The sequence below is a fragment of the Stigmatopora argus genome, chromosome 4 (assembly GCF_051989625.1).
Source record: "Stigmatopora argus isolate UIUO_Sarg chromosome 4, RoL_Sarg_1.0, whole genome shotgun sequence".
NCBI lineage: Eukaryota > Metazoa > Chordata > Actinopteri > Syngnathiformes > Syngnathidae > Stigmatopora > Stigmatopora argus.
Genome location: NC_135390.1, coordinates 22,356,588 through 22,368,733, shown reverse-complemented (window position 1 = coordinate 22,368,733; position 12,146 = coordinate 22,356,588). Strand labels below are relative to the sequence as shown.

Below are 12,146 nucleotides of genomic sequence, written 5' to 3'. Positions count from 1 at the left end.
TGAATTTTTGTTGCTATAGATGGCAGTGTTCCAAATCCTGCTTTATTAGGAGAAAAAAAAACTTAAAATGACACATTCATAGGGTTCCAAATTGCTTCCTTTTCAATTGTTCTTCTTCCAGATGGTTCAAGATGCATATAATTCTCCCTCTTACATTCATCTTACTTTTCTAGACCCTCAAGGGCCAAAAATGTTCCTCTTCCAGCTACCAAAAAACTTTTAAAAATCCACTTTCATGTCCAGCTTCATTTTCCAACCTCAAATCAAAGGCTAACCTTCACAAAACCAAGATATTCCCATCCACTTCAACTTCTCCCTCTCTGAAGGTTCTCCATAATTGGCTTCCAATTGTAACCTCCAAAATAAATACCACCCTAATAAATACCTTCATCTACACAAACAATCCGTCACCCTCCAGATCTTTCATCGACACTCCTGTTCAAACCTCAACTTTTCTCTCCAACAAAAGGTAAAAAAAGAAGCTATTGTATGTCACCTACCTCAAGTGACAACGTCCGAGCCTCCACTGAGACACAAGCGCCCCCGCTCTAGCACCCCAAACCGCAGGACCCTAAAGAGCCCACCTCTCGAATGACGTTAGCACTAAAATAGGGAAACCAGATTAAGAGAATTTTCCCGATTGACGGCGAAAGGAGAAACACTGACCCCCACTGGCCCAAATTAGCCATCACAACTTTCAACATTCAAAATAACTCTTTATTGTCATGTACATCGAAATTTAAGATTCCCTTCCAGTGGACTTTAATTAAATTTATAAATACGATCCAAAATAGGGATGTTCCTTATTTTTTATTATTATTTATCTGTTCGTTTGTTTCTTTGTTGTTGTTATTTGTGCACTTCCCTGCTTATTTATGTTGTGACTACTTGTTGACCACTTATTTTTTCATTACTTATTGACTATTTATTTGTTATTTATTGATTATTTATTTGTGGACTTGATTAGTTATTTATGTTGTGACTATTTATTATGTTGACTACTTATTTATTCATTAAATAAATATTTAATAAATAATAAGAGTAACCAATAAAAAAAAAAATAATAAATTAATACGTTATAAATAATAAATTAATAAATAATTAATAAATTATTTATTAAATATTATAAATGATAACAGTAACTAATAAATAATAAATTAATACATTATAAATAGTAAATTAATACATAATTAATTCATTATTTATTAAATATTATAAATGATAACACTAACTAATAAAAAAATAAATAATAAATTTATTATTATTTTTATTTATTAGTGCCACTGATAATAGCAGACTAATAAATAAATAAATAATAAATCTATTCATTATTTATTTATTAGTCAGTGTTGATAATAACACTGACTAATAAATAAATAATTAATACATGTATTAATTATTTATTTATTAGTCAGTGTTATTATTTATTAAATATTTATGTGTCAGTTTTTGTTAAATATCATTGAACTTACATATATTACTTGTATAATGACAATTAAAGCATTCAATGCAATAAAAAAGGTGATTTCAACAAACCAGAAAATGACAAAAAAAATTATAAATCCCTTTTTTGGGGGGCCAGAAGTGTCAATATAAATATTTTTAAATTGATAAACCCGTATACATGCACAAAAAGAAGAAAGGACTGAAAAGACGTCGTGTGGCCTGCAGGTGGCGCCACATACAAAGTCGTCTATCTTTTCTTCAGGAAACAGAGTTCTTTTGTTTGGCTGTGACTCAAATTATAGTCTTTGTTATGATACTAATAATGGAATACATTCTTCAAATTCACCACCCTAAAAGCCACCGGACAACATTGCGCACCCGCCATATGGTTACTATGACAACTCTCTTTACAAAATGAAGTTCCAGAACTTGTTTTGTAAGTTGGATCTTTCATAAATAGAGCAGAATTTTAGATGTAAATTCTGCAATTTGTTCCACGGTCCTCATAAAATAAAAAAATAAAACAACAACAAAACCCTTTAAAAATGATCAGTGTCCAAATTTTGGATGAAAGATGTCAAAAAGACACAAAAATGTTAAGAAAATGCTTTACGAACATATTAAAATGATGCAAAAACATTTTCTGTTCGTGCAAGAGCATAAATGTAAGGAGGAAGCTAACATTAGCACACCAGCATATAAACACACCCAAACAACTTAACATTATGAATTCAAATGTACGTATGTAGAGGCATTTGTAAGTAGAGGCATTCGTAAGTAGAGGCAACACTGCATTTTGTACCTGTGGTCACTTTTGGACATTTTTCGCATTGCCCTTTTGTCCCTTTCTTGTCCTTTTGCCTGACTTAAGGGTGCCGGAGGACACGTAAGATGTCGTGTAGCCGTGAGACCTACATGACAACATTGTTTTCACTCTTAAAACTAGCACCAACACGCACAGAATTGCCCTATTAACACTTTTTGTGCCCTTAATCCCATCGATGACTTCACTGTTATTACTACTGTGTTGTTATGTAAGGATGTTTGACAACACAGCTGATGGATGGCACGAATACCACCCATCCCTACGCTTTTACGGTTGCTGTTGTTGTTCTTGTGGACGCTAGTCCTTGGCATTTGTCAACCAATCGTTTTCAAACTTGGTCGATTTTTATGGGAGCGTATTACATTCACATTCCACTTAAAGCGCACCCATAAAGTGCACACATAAATTAACCCGAAAAACATTTTCATACAATTTATAGACATACAGTCATACCACTACTTACATATGCCTCTAGGTATGAAAGTTTCAGGTTACAAAATGTGTTATATGCAAATGAGTGACTCAAGATACAAAAAAGATCCAAGTTACGAAATCCCCCAAAAATAAATGCATTTCCTCATCCATTATTATATTTTGAATTCCCCTTATTAAGCAATTAATAACCAAGACTTTTTACATATAAAGTACACCTTTACTTACGAAATGTTCAAGTTACGAAAAAAGTCTTGGTAACAATTACAGAATTTCCATATAAAGTACACCTCCACTTACCAAATGTTCAAGTTACGAAAAAAAGTCTTGGAACCAATTACAAAATTTCCATATAAAGTACACCTCTACTTACAAAATTTTCAAGTCACGAAAAAAGTCTTGGAGCCAATTATAGAATTTACATATAAAGTACACCTCTACTTACAAAATGTTCAAGTTACGAAAAAAGTCTTGGAACCGATTAATTTTGTAAGTAGAGGTACGACTGTATAGTGCTCTATGGATGGTTTAAGAGAACATATTTATTTTAATAAACAAAAATAGCCAGGATTGAGTGTCAACTCTTTACCTGAAAGGGTTAATTAAGGTCAACAACGTCTCAAAACAATTTGTCAATATCAATAATGCAGAGTTTGTCAATGAAGCGCCCATGCCCCCCCCCATTGTAGCCCTCCAATATGGAAGCAGAAGTGCGCAGCAACTTCCTGTTCCACTTGAACCAGGAAGTCAGTGAACACCCACAAATAAAAAAAACAGAGTACCCCCCACAACGACAGTCTTGTTCCCCTTAAAAACACTTCCTCCACCTCAGAGACCACACACACACACACACACACACACACACGAACTTGAGTCGCCTACGACGCATTTCCGCCACCAGGAGGCGCCCTAGAGGCGCCATTTATAGGGTAAAGGAGACAAAAGTCTTTTGTCTTCAAACGTTTAACGTGCTTTTGTTTTATGTTGTCAAGGAGAGAAGTTTGTGTTTGTTGTGGGGGCGTGGCTTGGCGTATCTATGTATTACTTATAGATGAGTCTCTTATGTCTCTATTATCTCTGAGCTATGAACTTAAAAAAGAAAAAAGAGAAGGCGTGGGTCTATATGAAGTCATTTTCTCCAGACTAGACGGGTGTGTGTGTGTGTGTGTGTGTGGGTATGTGTGTGTGTGTGTGTGTGTGTGTGTGTGTGTGTCATTGTGTACGTGGGAGAGCCTGCATTGATGTAGGTTCATGTCTGGTCGTGTCCTTTGAATTATGAGTGTATACTTGCATGATGTCTTTAGGTTTTCATCTTTGTGTATTAGTGTGTGTGTGTGTGTGTGTTAGCATCAGTGTGTGTGTGTGTGTGTGTGTTCAAGATATATGTGCCGAGTGATAAAAGTATAGATGTGTGCTATATGGAGGGGTGGGGTCTATTCTTGGTCGATATTTGTAATAAAAATGTGTTTTCATATTGTAAGAGTGGGTGCATTTAGTGTGTTTTTTGTCGTGTGTGTATGAGTTTGTCTTTTTATGCTTGTGTGTGTGTTTTGGGTCAGAATGATGAGGTGGCAAAAGAGTGGGTATGCGCCGAGATAATTTGTGTGTGTGTGTGTGTGTGTGTGTGTGTGTGTGTGTGTGTGTGTGTGTGTGTGTGTGTGTGTGTGTGTGTGTGTGTGTCGTTTATAGGAGTATGGTTATGAAAGTGTGGGTTTTTGTCAATAAGTGCGTGTAAGAAAGTGTGTTTGTGTCCATCTATGTATGTCTATAGTATTATCTAGTATTATGTAATTTTATGTAGGAGTATTATATTTGAGTACATGTATTAGTGAGTTTTAGGCATAAGCGTTTTTTAATTTTGTGTGTAATTGTGTGACAAGGGACACAATTAGAAATTTAAATAAAGTGTGTGTGTGTGTGTGTGTGTGTGTTTTGATTTATGACTGAGTGTACTTGTTGTTGTTTGTTTACTTTTAGTGTGTGTGGGTGTGATGATGCATGAGTGTGTCTTTTGGGTTGTGTGTGTGTTTATGATTTTTATGCATGTGTGTGTAATCGTTGTGTTTATACACACAATTAGATTTTGATCAAGCGCACGTGAGTGTGTGTGCACATGCTGCTAAATGAGACCGCAATCAAAAAGTTCATCGTAATTAGGTTGCCATTCACATGTGTGTCGATGACTCAAATGTACAGTCGCTGAACATGTGGTTGTGTTGCCGTGGCAACGGTGAACACACATGGTGAGGTGGACTATTAGCCACGTAGCGAGCGTCACATGTCTGGGAAAAAATGAATGAATAATATATAAATAATTGAGTCCACATATGTCAACATTGCATTTTGGTTCATGTAGGCCATAATATTAAAATATAATGGTATTATTATTAAAATTTGAAATTCAAATTGGGATGTGCACATATGAGGATGCTATTTAAAAATAAATCAATTCCTATTAAGGGTTAAAATGGTTTTCTAGTGGGTTTTTTTTCTTCCCAGTGTGACAGACATGCTTCTGGTTTTATTTTGACACATTTTCGGTCTCTATTTTTGTTTCCGTTTTTTGTCTGAAAGAGGAAGAGAAAATTTCCAAAGGAAAGAAACAAAAAATACATTTTCCCTCGTGATAAAGTTCAATGATTCTTTAACCTAGTAAACATAAAAATGAAACTACAGCTAAAAACCATTAAAGCCTTAAAAAACGATTTAAAAGGAAAAATAAAGAAAATTACAAAATATACAAAATGAATGTTACTTGATTTTTCATTAACATTTTATTTCATCAAAATATATATATATTTTTAAATTTCATTCATGTTTTGGACCACACAGGGCTTGCGGGGGTGCTGCAGCAAACCTGCACTCCGGTGGTGGGGTCCATTTACAACGGATTACTTTTAATTTGACTTATTTTTACTTTACTTATTTTCTGTATTTTCATCTCTATTTTTTTATTTCACGGGAATTTCCATATTTTTGCAAACTTTTCACCCTCTCTGTGCTGTGATCCCCCCAAAAAACGTCCACCGTATTTTCACGACTATATGGCGCATCGCATTTAAAGCCGCAGTGTCAGTAACGAGTGCGATTTCTGTTTTTTCCACACACACAGGACGCACCGTTTTTAAAGACGCAGCCAGGCATGGCAAAACATACACCAGCTTAAACATACGGACAAACGCAAAAAACACGTTTTTAAAAAGGCAACGGAAGCAAAACGAAGTTGGGTTGTACTTTATTTAGCCATTTTACAATGTACTGACGTCATCATCACCCACAAATCCATCAAAGTCCTCATTTTCTGTGTCCGAATTGAACAATTGTCCAAATGAGTCATCGAAAACGCTGAGTTTTATACGTTCGTCCAGGCGGCCACAATCCATTTGCAAATAGTAGCTAGCTAGTAGCTAGCGTAACTATTCCAACGCTGCTTTCCATGCTTTGTAAAGCTGTGTTGATGTTGATGTCCAGGCCACAATTCATTCGCAAATAGTAGCTAGCTAGTAGCTAGCGGCAGGAGTTCTTTTGTAAATCCACCCGGAATAACGGCATACTGGGTGTATTGACAAAAGAACTACATATCCCAGCAGTCACTGCGCAGTCCTTTTTCTACGGGGAAAATAGTAGAGTCGGGGGCTGCTTGCCGTAGTTGTCCTATCGACTGATTTATTTTATTTTATGGTGATAACAATTTTAGTATTGGTCCATATATAAAGCGCACTGGATTATAAGGCGCCCTGTCTATTTTGGAGAAAATTTCAGACTTTTGAGTGCGCCTTATAGTCGTGAACATACGGTATTTCACTTGAGTTAAATATTTGAAATTCCCAGTTGAAATCAAGCGGATCTTTTTGGTGAATGGCCGAAAATGTGAATGGCCTCCCCCGAGCGTCGGTTTTCTTTGTCTGTGGACGCCGAGGCCCGCTTTGTCCCACCCGGGTGGCGGCGGTCTGCGAGTGTTTTGGGGGGGGCGGCGTATCCCATTTCCCTCTCCGCTTTGAAGTCCCCTCCCCCGCGGCCCCCACACAGAGACCCACACATGAGCGCATGGGGAAAGAATTCCGAAACAGATCATCCATCCCAGGAAAAACAGAACAGAACCAAGGAGAGAAAACCAGGAAGGTCGGCGTGGAAACCAAACACGCTAGCAGGAACGGCCAAGCGCTTCAAATTTATAACATTTTACATCCATTTAATATATGTCATTTATTCATTCATTTTCTGAACCGCTGAACCGTACAAGGTTCGCGGGGGGTGCTGTAGCCTATCTCAGCTAACTAGGGCAAGGGACACCCTGAATCGGTGCCCAGCCAATTGCAGGGCAAAATGAGACAAACAACCAATCACACTCGTAGCATGGGTGTCAAACTCAGGTTGGTTCGCAGGCCGCTTTGACGTCAACTTGATTTCACGTGGGCCGGACCATTTTAGATATCATATTTTTTTTAATAAATGGATTAAAAGAACTGGATTAAAAGCCCTGAATATTCCTTTTTTTATAGATCTAAAACAATGTTTATTTGAGCTTTTTTTAAATATATTTTTAGATTTTACAAAATGATTTTTGAACTAAAAACACAGAAAAATTGATTTAAAAATGACAATTATTGATTTAAAAGGGGGAAAATCTGGAAATTTAATATACATCTCTACTCTTCATTTGAATTTGATCCTAAAACGGAAAGTCGGCACTCATGATCTACTTTCCCGGGCCACACAAAATGATGCGGCGGGCCAGATTTGGCCCCCGGGCCGCCACTTTGACACATGTAGCCTACAGTTAGCTTAGCATGCATGTTTTGGGGTATGTGGGAGTAAACAAAAGCACCTGGGAAAAAAAACATGCAACACAAAACAACTCCATACAGTGAGGACCACCTGGAATCGAACCCTCGACCCCAGAACTGCGAGGCCGACACGCTAATCACACGCCTTTTAGTACTTTTTTCTCCTAATTAATTATTTTCCTGGGTATCGACGATAGCAACCCTCATTTTTCCCCTTCTTTGCCTGTCCCAACAAAGTCTTGTTTTAATTTATTATAAGAACAGGAAGCGCGACGCCCTCGCAATGATGCAATAAAAAGTGTTTTGTTTTGAATCTACCCCCCCAAAAAACAACCCCGTTTTCTATTGGACAAAAAAAAATCCCCTATGGCAATTCCAAACGCCTCCTCACTGTGAAAACACACAAAAAAAGAGGACAAACGAGGCACCCGAAGGCGCATTCGGTGGCGCTAAAAACCCCGCCACAATGACGGGCTAAGCCGAAACACCCGGCGCATTTATTTCCATGTCAAATATGTGAACATGTGCACTAACAATGGCAATTCCATCACCACCCACACACACACACCCACACACACACACACACCTCACCAAAACATTTTCGTTCCAGTCAGTCAACAGAATAAAATCGAAACAAGATTCAATCGCTATTTCTTCTAAACACAATCGTCAATATTTAGAAATGAATAATTAAAACACGGGAATATTTTATAAGTCGGAAAACAACAACAACAACAAGATATAATAATAATGAAAATAATGAATGATACTGGGCTATCACACTGGTATATAAAGCCAATTTAGCATACAAATTAGCCTAGCACGCATCTTTTTGGGATGTGGGAGAAAACTAGAGCACCCGGAGAAAACCCACACAAGCACGGGGAGAACCTGAAAATCCACACAACTGCGGGGACCAACCTGGGATCAAATCCTGGAACCCAGAAATGCGAGACCTACATCCAAATTTTGCATACAATTAGCCTAGCATGCATCTTTTTGGGATGTGGGAGAAAACTAGAGCCCAAGAGAAAACCCACACAAGCCCAGGGAGAACATGAAACTCCACACAACAGCGAGGACCAACCTGGGCTCAAACCCTCAAACCCAGAAATGCGAGACATACGTCCAAAGTTAGCATACAATTAGCCTAGCATGCATATTTTTGGGAAGCGGGCGGAAACCGAAGAACCCAGAGAAAACCCAAACAAGCCCGGGGAGATCATGAAAATCCACACAACAGTGAGGACCAACCTGAGATCGAACCCTCAACCCCAGAAATGCGAGACCTGCATCCAAATTTAGCATACAATTAGCCTAGCCTGTTTTTGGGATGTGGTAGGAAACCGGAGAAAACCCACACGAGCCCCGGGAGAACATGCAACTCCACACAACCGTGAAGACCAACCTGGGATCTAACCCTCGACCCCGGAAATGCGAGACCTACGCCCAAATTTAGCATTCAATTAGCCTAGCATGCATCTTTTTAGGATGTGCGAGGAAACCGAAGAACCCAGAGAAAACCCACACAAGCCCGAGGACAATATGCAAACACCACAGAGTGACGACCAACCTGGGGTCGAACCCTCGACCCCAGAACTGCGAGGCCGAAGCACTAACCACTCTCACCCTGAACTGGCCTAAATTTAAAACAATACCAAAAAAATGATTTAAGAACCAACAGAGTTTTGATGAAAGAATTGATGGCGTACTGCTAAGAACTCTTGGAAAAAGTATTTGGGCTTTTGCCGCCTTTGATTGGACGGAAATTTAAAAAAAAAAACAGTGTTGCTAGGCTAAGTCGTGACCTCTTGAGCGTCATCCATTTTGGATGTCAGCACTCACACCCTCGTGATTTTTTTTAGTGTCATCCATAAACCGGGTTGCTCGGCAACGTCCTTTTTTTGGAACAGGAAACTTCCTGTCACTTGTTTTGGTTGGAATTCACATGATTTCAAGACTTCCTTCTCCCATCTCGTTTTGACGTTTTACTCATTCGTTCGCTCCCGTTTGTCCCGCTTCAAATGAATTGGACGCCGTCAATCGCAAACAAGGAATAATCACTTAAAAATAGGTTGAAAAATACAAGTTATGATTTCATTTTCCCGTAAAATACATTGAGTTTGATGGAGACGTTGCCCCTACCAACATGGCCGCCATTTGGGTAGAATTGACAAAAAGCTCTTTTCAAGCTTATGAATTGAAATAAGTTTATCACCAATAGGCGTCCGATCTTTTTCAAATGCAATGTCCTAAGCGAATTTACTTATTTTTATTCCATTTAATTTTTAATTTTATTTATATGATGCCAACCCTCCTACTTTAAATGAACTTGGACATCCAGTAAGGTCAACGATGACTAATAATGGATGCTTTAAAGTTATATTTTAAAAATATAAAACAGATATAAGCTAGCTGCAGCTATCCAGATGCATGCTGGGTATTTTCCAGCCATACAACCCACCCACCTTAACGGTGGGTGTGGCTTCCATTTGGCATAAATATTTACATGGGGCATATGACCCCCATTTCCATAGGAGATAGGGGGCGGGGTTAAGGGGCGTCGGCCTAATCCATCTTAACCACGGCGGGCCCCCCCCCGACCCCGAGCGCCAAACAACATGTGGCACCTTCAGGGTCCCCTTTGATTGCGTTGTTGGCGGTGCCAGACTGGGCCCCGCCCCCACGTTCCCCGGCTCCGCCCCCTCCCCTTCCGGGGTTGCGTCCTTCCTGCAGCCGGCTGATGTCAGGCCGCAGGAATGTGCAAAACAGAGCACACTGGGGGTCCTTGTTCGCCCCCGTGAATGGGAGAATGCAGAACGGCGAGGCTGGTTTCGTTTCCGAAGAAACGCAGACGGCGCTCGCCAAAGAAGAAAAAAAATGGCATGTGAAAGCAGCAAAACAAGAAGTGCGAAAAATGGCAGCCGTTGGCAACCTTTTTGGACCAAAAAAACCAACTAATCGACCTTGTTTGCCCTGTAATACTAAATTATTGCCAATTTAATGAATGTAAAGTCATTGCTAGGTGTCCAATCTATTTAAAGTGGGAGGGTTGGCAGCTACATTGGCTTCCACACTCCCGCTTAATATCATAATAAAGTCCATATTTCTCATATTATTCTCAAAAGAGTATTTTATTTGCTATGTAATGATTGTCTGCCATTGACGTCTAAAGCATTTGTATCTGTGATATATATTTTTTATTTATGAATGTATTTAAAATGAAAGAATGAAAAAAGTACGTTAGCACTTTAGCAGCTTAGTCAACAAAACATGTTTGTGCAAATGTTATTGATTGACATGTGTGGGCGGAGCTGATAAGAGTTTGCTGTGTTTTGTTTGGACACAAACGTTAAAAAAAAGAAAAGAAAGAAAGCTGTCAATCATTCAAAACTGCCCGGTCAGCATGGATTCGTTGCCACTCAGCATTTTTTTCTTAAAATACTTTTTGCTGTCAGTTGAAGGTAGTTTTAATAAATGGACCAAATAATGTCATTTCTGCACTATAAAGCACAAGCACCAAATTAAAACTGTATTTATTGATATATAAACTGCACTGGATTATCAGAATAACTCACATATATAATTATCTCGATAAAACAAGCTAGCATAGTGGAGGATAATGTCAATTTTTAGCCATTGTGAACCAACTTTTTTTAATCAATCGCTAGCAAGCTAGCATAGTATCAGCTAAAGTCAATATTAAGGTGTCTATCCATTCTTTAAATTGAATCGCTATAGAACAAGCTAGCATAGCGGAGGCTAATGTCGCACTTTAGCCATGTGTGGACCAATATTTTAATTTAAATTAACAGCTATAGAAAAGCTAGCATAGCGGAGGCTAATGTTAGTTTTCAGCCAGGTGAGTGTTAGCATAGGAACAAGGTAGCATAGCGGAAAACAATGTCAATTTTCATCCATTGTAGGCCATTTTTTTAATCAGTCACTATGAAACAAGCTAGCATAGCAGTAGCTAAAGTCAGTAATAAACAAGGAGTGGATCCATTTTTAAACTGAATTGCCATAGAATAAGATAGCATAGCGGAGGCTAATGTTAGTGTTCAGCCATGGGTAGACAGATTTGTTATTTAAATTGACAGCTATGGAAAAGCTAGCATAGCAGAGGCTAATGTTAGTGTTCAGCCATGTGTAGACAGATTTGTTAAATTTAATCGCAATTAAATAAGCTAGCATAGCAGAGGCTAATGTTAGTGTTCAGCCATGTGTAGACAGACTTGTTCAAATTAATCGCAATTAAATAAGATAGCATAGCAGAGGCCATTGTCAATTTACAGCCATGTGTGCAGCAATTTTAAAAAAATTAACCGCTAAAGAAGAAAATAGCAGAGCGGGCCGCTGGTTTTAGGACTTTAAGGGGGCGCCGTTGCAAGGAGAGTGGAAAAACAAACCTAAAATGTCGTGCATGGCCCAGGGTTGAAAACACAATCGTTTAAGCCGACGTCAACGCTTTTTGCACGACTAAACACGGCAGTATTATTCGAGGGCGCGAAAGTGAAAACAGCCCGTCAAGGTCAACTAAGTTCGGAGTTTCGGGTACTTTCCTCCGCCGTCGAAAGTGGCCACGCGTCGCTAAACATGGACATGCTACTTCTGCCTTTTATTATTTACATGCGCTAACCAACTCTACACTTTCG

The 12,146-nt window shown here is 38.8% G+C and overlaps 1 protein-coding gene across 1 annotated transcript in view; it reads right to left on the bottom strand.

Moving 5' to 3' along the window:
• tmod4 (tropomodulin 4 (muscle)) overlaps positions 1-12,146 on the bottom strand; it is a 30,176-nt gene that overhangs the window by 9,271 nt on the left and 8,759 nt on the right. The gene's annotated exons all lie outside the window — the stretch shown is intronic.